The sequence below is a fragment of the Sorex araneus genome, chromosome 3 (genome assembly GCF_027595985.1).
Source record: "Sorex araneus isolate mSorAra2 chromosome 3, mSorAra2.pri, whole genome shotgun sequence".
Lineage (NCBI taxonomy): Eukaryota > Metazoa > Chordata > Mammalia > Eulipotyphla > Soricidae > Sorex > Sorex araneus.
In genome coordinates this window covers 226,568,778-226,577,532 of record NC_073304.1, presented here as the reverse complement: position 1 = coordinate 226,577,532, position 8,755 = coordinate 226,568,778, and positions in this window count along the sequence as shown.

The window sequence follows — 8,755 nt, the reverse complement described above, 5'->3', positions numbered from 1 at the left end:
GGGTGTCCATGCACCTCTAGCCTTCTCCTGGGCCTGCAATGAGTCAGCCACGAGTCCCTGAACCAGCCTTCTGGCCACTTGAGGAGACTGCAGCGTGCATCAGGCTGAGCAAGAGAGTGGGGTTCTGAGAGAGAAGCTGGCCTGGCCCTCTGCAGGCCACAGGGAGGTGGCCAGGCCGGACGCTGTGAGGCCACGGTGATGCGGGGGTTGGGGGGGTCGGCGTCCAGCAGCATGGATGGCTTGGCCGGTCTGACCCACAGGACGCCTTCCATCTCAGAGCCCGTTTGTTTTTCTCCTTTGATGTCAGCTGGAGGTGGGCAGAGGCCGTTTCCAGGGGGTCCAGTTTCAGTGCCTGAGGAGGGGGCTCCATGAGAAGCAGCAGCCAGGCCCCACCCCTCTGGGCTTCCCTTCTCAGGGTCCCCCCATCCTGCCCGTTCCTGGATATTGGCACACCTGCTTCTTCCCTCCCTGCAGACAGGAAGTGACCCTGGTTCTCAGTCTCTCTAGGAATCTTTGGTTTGGTTTTGGTTTGGTTTTGGGGTCACACCCAACAATGCTCAGAGCTTACACCCAGGTTCTGCACTCAGGAATTACTCCAGGCAGTGCTCAGGGGACCCGGGGATCGAACCCGGGTCCAGGTTGGCCACATGAAAGGCAAATGCAACTCCCCGCTGGACTATGGCTTCGGCCCCCTCTCTAGGAATCTTTCAGCTCTGGGGCTTTGCCATGCCAGGGCCTCTCCACTCCCCACAAGCTTGTTGTTTCCAAATCGGAGAAAGGAGGGCTGGAGAGGTGGCACAGCGGAGAGAACACTTGCTTTACACACGGCTGACCCTGGCACCATGTACGGACCCTGCAGCACTGCCTGGAGGAATCCCTGAGCACAGAGCCAGGAGTAAGTAAGCCCTGAGCACTGCTGGGTATGGCTTCAAAACAAAACAAAACAAGATGGAGAAAGGAAACAGGCTGAGCATCCACCTCCCCGCGGCTCCCCCTGGCCCCCTGGTATCCTGGGCGGCGTCCACCCGCGCGAGGACAGTGGCTTCGAGGCACTGGAATCCTACCTTGAGAACTTGATGGCCTGGCAGCAGAGACCGTGCAGGCTGTGGCTGTGTCCTTTCGCCGTGACCCGCCGTTCTTGGAACTTCCAAGCACAAACTGTTCTAGGCTCATCTGGGACTTTTCCTGTCCCAGCCCTGGAACCGCTCGTTTCTCCGAGGCCTGTTTGTGTTAGGAAAAACGGGGTTTAGAAGTCAAGATCGGGTGTGCTCAGGGTGAGGTTTTCCACTTCCTGTCGTCGGACTCTCCCACGACATATATTCTTGGACATTCGTGTTGATTGAAAAACCAAATGGTGGCCACGCGCTGAGGTCATGAGGAAAGCTTAACCATTTACAAGTGGACAGGTCAGAGGCATGAAATCCGTCAGCCCTGGTGGTCTCCTCATCTTGAAAACCCAAAGCTCTGTCACACACTTGTGTCCACCATTATTTTCCTATGATTTTAAAATTAAAAAAAAAGCTTTTGGTTTGGGGGCCACCCCCAAAGATGCTCAGTGCTTGGTCCTGATGCTGTGTTCAAGGAATAGCCCTGGTGGTGCTTGGGGGACCACTCAGGTTCCAGGGGTTGAACGGGGGTCAGCTGCTTGCAAGGTAAGCAAGCACCTTGCCTGCTGGACCTTCCCTGACCCTCAGGGCACCATACATGCTGCTGGCTAGGCAAAGCGGTAACATCTCTCTGTTACAGCCACAGGTCCCATTATCCCCTATTTCAGAAAGTACGGGTTCCTGCTGATCCGAACCCACCACGGGGGTAGTTCTGGCTCTTTCCTTTTCTTCCTTTTTTGTTTTGCTTTGGGCCACACCCATTATTCTTAGGGATATTTCTGGCTTTCTGGCTCTGCACTACTCAGGAATCACTCCTGGCGGTGCTTGGGGAACCGTAGAAGATGCCTGTGATTAAACCCGGGTTAGCTGTGTGCAAGGCAAATACCCTGCCTGCTGTACTATCGCTCTGGTCCCTAGATGCATTTTTCTTTAAAAAATTATTTTTTCTTTTTAGGTCACACCTGCCAATGCACAGGGGTTACTCCTGGCTCTGCACTCAGGAATTATTCCTGGTGGTGCTCAGGGGACCATGTGGGGTGCTGGGAATTGAACTTGGGTCGGCCACATGCAAGGCCAATGCCCTACCCACTGTGCTATCGCTCCAGCCCCGCTAGATGCATTTTTCATGAGGGTTCAAGTGATACAAGGATCTGAGAACCAAATCAGCTCTCCATTCTAAGGCCGTTCACCTTCATGCAGGCTCTTGGGCTTCTGTGAGTGCCCTGCCCCAGGAGAGGCCATTGGCACGAATTGACTCCTGTGTGTTGGCAACACCGGCTTTCCTGTCCCTGCCGTGGAGCTCATCCCCTGATAGTTATAGCACAGTCACTATTCCTGCACCAGGAAAGCTGCAACAACCGAGAGTTGGGCCACACCTGGCGGTGCTCAGGGCTTAGTCCTGCCTGTGATTACTCACGAGTCACTCCTGGCAGTGCTCGGGAGACCATCTGGGATGTCAGGGATTGAACCGAGGTGGGCTGCGTGCAAGGCAAGCCCCTTCTTCGCTGTACTATCACTCTGATCTGGACCTCATTAGCCCTTCTCTGAGATTCTAGAAGGTTTTGAGTCTGTGGAACCTGTGTCAGATGTCTGTTTGCTCAACAGACAGTGTGGAGGCCCTCCCCAGGTCAGCTCCCGGGCCAGGCTCCAAGATCAACAGCATCTACGCTGGCTTCTAGCCTGTCAGGTAAATCCTTGATAAAATCAACCCCGCTGGGCTGGGGAGGTTGTTCAAATGGCTGCAACAGGGCCCCCCCAAGGTGGCCACCATGGCCGGGCCCGGTCCCTGGGTAGAGGACTAGGGGAGCCCTGGAGTTCCTCCCAGATGTGTCCCTGCTTCTCTTCTCTTCATTCGTGGCTGTGGCGATGTCAGAGGGTCTCACACACATACCTAGCCATGGATCTCACCGGGCGCTGTGGATCTGGATGCAGTGCTCACAGCCTGGCTGTGGCGTGACTGGGACTAACTTGTATGCAGCAGATCACAGACTGCGGGGCTGGCGGCACTGTGCTCAGCACACAGCCGTGCCAGGATGGAACTCAGCCTGCGCCTTCTCCTCCATCGATGTGAGGGAGTCCCCTTAGGGGTGGGTGAAGGGAGAGTCCCAGGGCACCCCTTCTCGCAGACTTTCCTTTCTTTTTTTTTTTTTTTCTTTTTGGGTCACACCCGGCGATGCTCAGGGGTTACTCCTGGCTCTGTACTCAGGAATCACCCCTGGTGGTGCTCAGGGGACCATATGGGATGCTGGGATTCGAACCCGGGTTGGTCGCATGCAAGGCAAACGCCCTACCTGCTGTGCTATTCCTCCAGCCCCAGACTTTCCTTTCTTTTCTGCTACCTTTCCTCTTTCCCCTGGGGGAGCCCAGGGAGGGGGCTGGGCCCCTCAGCGTCTGAGCCAGTCCTGAGGACACGGCCAGCAGGAGGAGCGGCAGACAGACAGGAGTCCCCTCCCCTGATGTCTCACGTCTTGAAGGAGAGTCACCCGCTTCTGTTTCTCGCAGGGTGTGACGGACATGAGTCCTTCCTGATGTGGCATTTTTTTTTTCCCTGTCTTTGGGCCACACCCACAGTGCTCAGGCCTTATTCCTGGCTCTGCACTTGGGGATCACGCCTGGTGGGGCTCGGAGGACCAGAAGGAGTGCTGGGGATTGAACCCAGGTTGGCTGCGTACAAGTCTTACCAGCTGTGCCATCTTCAGCCCTGGCATGACATCTTTTTTTTTTTTTGGTCAGAGAGTCCCACTCTGAGATGCTCAGGAATCACTCCTGGCAGTGCTTGGGGGACCGTATGGGATGCTGGGGATCAAACCTGGGCATGTACAAAGCAAGCATCTTACCTGCTGTACTATTGCTCCCGCCTGGACCTGAGTCCTTTCTTAGAGGACTCTCAGGCATATGAGCTAACAGAGAGGGGAGGAAACAGGCTTTGATGTCATTTCTTCTGTGCATGGGAGCTGAAGCCCCAGCTCCTGTCCCTCCCTAGCCCCGGGGGCACTTCCGGTGGGTTCTTGCTTCTCAGCCACTGGTTCAGTCCCAGCTCGCAACCTGCCAGTCCCCTCCCCGAGAGCCGACCTTTATGTGCAGCCACATAAAGGTGACCACTGTCTGGTGTCCTGCTGGGCCAGTTTGTGGTGACCTCCTGCAGGCCTGGGCCTGGCTGGGCGTATCCTTAGACTCTGGGGAGCCTGCACAGACCTTCTCTGGGGTGTGCTCTCTGAAGTGCGCCCTCGGGGCTAGGGGATGAAGCAGAGGGTCTGATGGAGGGTCTGGAAGCCCCCCAGCCTCTCTGCCCAGAGCAGGCAGCAAGAGCAGCCTGTAGGTCTGGGAGAGTGAGAGAGACTTCCCCTGTACCAGCCCCTCCCTGCATCCGACCCTCCCCTGCATCAGACCTTCCTTACATCAGACCCTCCCCTGCATCAGACCTTCCTTACATCAGACCCTCCCCTGCATCAGACCTTCTCCTACATCAGACCCTCCCTGCATCAGACCCTCCCTACATAGACCCTCCCTATATCAGGCCCTCCCCTGTATCAGACCTTCCTTACATCAGACCCTACACTATATCAGACACTCCCCTGCATCAGACCCTCTCTACATCAGACCCTCCCTGCATCAGACACTCCCTGCATCAGACCCTCCTTACATCAGACCCTCCCCTGCATCAGACCTTCCTTACATCAGACCCTCCCCTATATCAGACCCTTCCCTGCATCAGACCCTCCCCTATGTCACACCCTCCCCTGCATCAGTCCCTCTCTACATTAGACCCTCCCCTGCATCAGAGACCCTCCCCTATATCAGACTCTCCCTCCATCAGACCCTCCCCTGCATCAGAGACCCTCCTCTGCATCAGACTCTCCCCTCCATCAGAGACCCACCCCTGCATCAGACCCTCCCTCCATCAGAGACCCTCCCCTGCATCAGACCCTCCTCTGCATCAGACACTCCCTACATCAGACCCTCCTCTGCATCAGAGACTCTCCCCTACGACAAAGATTCTTCCAGCACTTGGTACCGCTGATGCCAGGCCTATGTCATTCCATTCCAACCCTCTTCCCTCTTCTGGATGGGGACTCTAGGACCCTCGCGACAGTCCATGGTCTATGGTCAGAGAGACCAGCTCTCCCTGCCTCCCACAATGCTCCAGATCATCGGCTGATTCTAGAAACCAGGGTGTTCTCCTGGCCTGCTGGGGTGGGGACGGCAGATGTCCCCTTGGCGTGCTTCTCTTCTCCCCGCCACAGACTGTCTCTTGGCAGGAGGTCGGGGACAGCGCCTAGGCCTCTTCCCCATACGGTCCTCCAAGCCCCGCCAGGAGTGATCCCTGAGTTCAGAGCCCTGAGCATTGCCAGAAGTGGCCCCAAACCAAACTAAAGAAATAAATAATAACAAAACAAAACAAACAATCCCCAAAACTCCCTCAGAGCCCTCCATCCTAGGAAAACCCCTCCGTGGGGACCAGCGGGTGGGCGGGGCCGGCCCAGGATGGTGGATGCTACACTGCTTTTCATCCACATCTTCGAGAAAGGAAAATGTGAGGTTGGAATCAGATCTGGGGAAATTATGGGAGGGCAAAGCTCAGGGAGCCGAGAGGAGCCGTGTCCGCCGCCTTTCTGCCTCCTCCGCCATGTGTCGCACAGAAGACGGAGCGTTTCCTGCCGAGCCCGGCCGAGGGACCGGACTGAGGGGCCCCTTCCCTGGAGAGCTTCACAGAGCCTGGGGCAGAGTGGTGCCTGGCCTTCTAGTATATTCTAGTATATTCCTGAGATCACTCTGTCTCTGTCTCTCTGCCTCAGTCTCTCTCAGTCTCTGTCTGTCTCTGTCTGTCTGTCTCTCTCTCACTCTCTCTCTGCCTCATCTAGTGGTGATCAGGGCTTACTCCTGGCAGGGCTCAGAGGACCTTATATGGTGTTGGGGATCAAACCCAAGTCGACTGTATGCAATGCGAGCATTTCAACCCCTGTACTCTCTTGCTGCTTCTCCATCTCTTCTTGTTTGTTTGTTTGGCCACACCTGGGGGTGCTCAAGGGTCATTCCTTGTGGTGCTCAGGAGGCCAGGTGGCTTGGGGATTAAACTCAGGGTTTTTCGATGCAAACCCAGCACTGCAGTCTTCTGAACCACCTCCCCGGCCCCTCGCCACCCCTGGCCTTGAGGAAGACCCTTCAGCGTCTTCGTTTATTGGAATGTAGAGGTGACTCGAATGACGTGAAAGGATGCTCGGAATCAGAAGTTCCCGCCGAGAAAAGCAGGTTGTTGGGGGGCTGGAGCGATAGCACAGCGGCTAGGGCGTTTGCCTTGCACGCGGCCGACCCGGGTTCGATTCCCAGCATCCCATATGGTCCCCCAAGCACTGCCAGGAGTAATTCCTGAGTGCAAATCCAGGAGTAACCCCTGAGCATTGCTGGGTGTGACCCAAAAAGCAAAAAAACAAACAAAAAAAAAAAGAAAAGCAGGTTGTTGGGGCGTGGGAGATAACTCAGAGGGCTGGGGCGTGTGCCTTGCGTGCACCAGGCCTTGCGTTTGCTAGTGGCTCAGCACCACGGGGCCTGAGCAGCGTTTCATTGTCGGGCCCGAGCACTGAACTGTCTGACCGGGTTAGCCGAGTATTGCTATGAAGGCCCTCCGAGCCCCTGAGCATTGCTCAAGGAGCCCCAGTTCCACAAAAATAAAAAATAAAAGGCAGTTGTAGACTGTCTTTAGCTCTTTGCTGTAAATAAGCAAGTCAGACGCAGGCTGCCCGGATGACACCCGTGCTATCTCCCGCCTCTTATCAAAGACCAGCTCCAAGATACTTGTTTGGTCTCAGGAAGACAAACAGCCTCACGCCCCCACAGCTTCTATTACAGCTCTCAGAATGCTCCCGATAACCTCGCCGGCTTTGAGCATCTCGGTGCTCGCTCCACAAGCAGGAGGCCGGGAGCTGGCCCGGCGGTGGCCGGGAGTTGGCCCGGCGGTGGCCGCAGGAGGGCTCGCCTGGCTCGGGAACACGCTGCTCATGGGCCGCCCCTCCTGGCCCAGCCCTGGGCTTTGTGGTTCCTAATCAGCCATTTGGTTTCCTTCGTACAGCGTTTCCCGACACTCGCCCTGTGTGCAAGATGCAGAATTGACATTGGGGAGCCCACAGGGGCGAGCGACCGCGGAGAGAGTGTAGACGTGTTCTCTGCGAGACGGGGGGCCTCTAAGCTGTGATCTGGAGTCTGGGCCCCTTAAGGAAAGCCGGAAAATTCCCTCCAAGAGACTTGACCAGGCCCTTTTTCTTTCTACTTCCTGGACTGGAGCGATAGCACAGTGGGTAGAGTGTTTGCCTTGCACGCGGCCAACCCGGGTTTGATTCCATTCCTCCGTCCCTCTCAGAGAGCCTGACAAGCTACCAAGAGTATCTCGTTCTTACGGCAGAGCCTGGCAAGCTACCCGTGGCGTATTCGATATGCCAAAAACAATAACAACAAGTCTCACAATGGAGACGTTACTGGTGCCCGCTCGAGCAAATTGATGAACAACGGGATGACAGTGCGACAGTGCTATTTCCTGTGAAGACGCAGAAAGTGGGTTCCTGAGGGACACCCCATCCAGGGAATGCTGACCTCTGACCCCCAACCTTCCATTGACTCCTGACCTCCCATCACAGGCCATCTCTGACCTCTGATGTTATATCAAAAAAGATAAGATCGGGAAAATCATGGGCTTGAAGCTTCTCTCACCCACAGGGCCATTGAGCGAGAAGCATCTCTCTCTCTCTCTCTTGCTCGCTCGCTCTCCCCCCCTCCCTCCCATCCCCATGAAGCAGGCCTGAGTGGTCACTGCCCCACCCACAGGCTCCCCAGGACGATGCTGGCACAGGAGTAGAAAAACCTCACAGCCCATGCCCCCCCCGCCCCCACCCAGAGCTGGGTCCGGGTTGGCCCGGGCCTCCTCTGCCCCTCAGCATCCATCCAGTCGCCCCAGCTGGGCACCACCCAGGAGGAAACACCTGTTTGTCCTGTGTTAGGGACCGGCTGCAAATTCCCCAAGACGCAGAGTGAGTCACCGCGGGACTGTGGAGCGGATTTTACTCATCCCCCAGGAATGGACCCTTGGAAGGCTCCAGAATGACTAGCCTCAAGTGTTGTGTCTCAGGCCCAGGCGGTCCTGCAGCCCGCAGCCCCCACCTCTATGTCTGCAGTCACTTCCTCTCTGGACACATCCTGTTTCTGGGAGCGGGCGCTGGGCCAGGCAGATGGCAGTCTCTGCTGCGGGGACCAGACGGGCGGAGACATCCTTCCTCTAATTTCTAGTCCCTAATCCCATCTTCCTTCCAATGAGAGATACGGATCAGCAGCTCGGCATTGCCCAGGTCCCAGCACGCCAGGAAGGGGAACATGTTTCCATCGGCAACTCCCAGCCACCGGGGGTGCTTGGAGTCCTCTGCAGATTTGTCACCAGCTTCTCAGACACAGGTCATCAGGACAGGGTCTGGGGCAAGGAGCCGTCCCCCCCAAGTCATGACCCTGTGAGGTCACCTACTGTGTGCTAAGCCCCGTTCTAGGAGCTGGTAAACACAGCATACCACCAATGTCCTCAGAGCAATTATGTTCCACTGGGAGGAACAGCTGACAAACGAGATAAAACATTTTCAAAACGATGGCCTGTAAGATAGTGCTAAATGCCC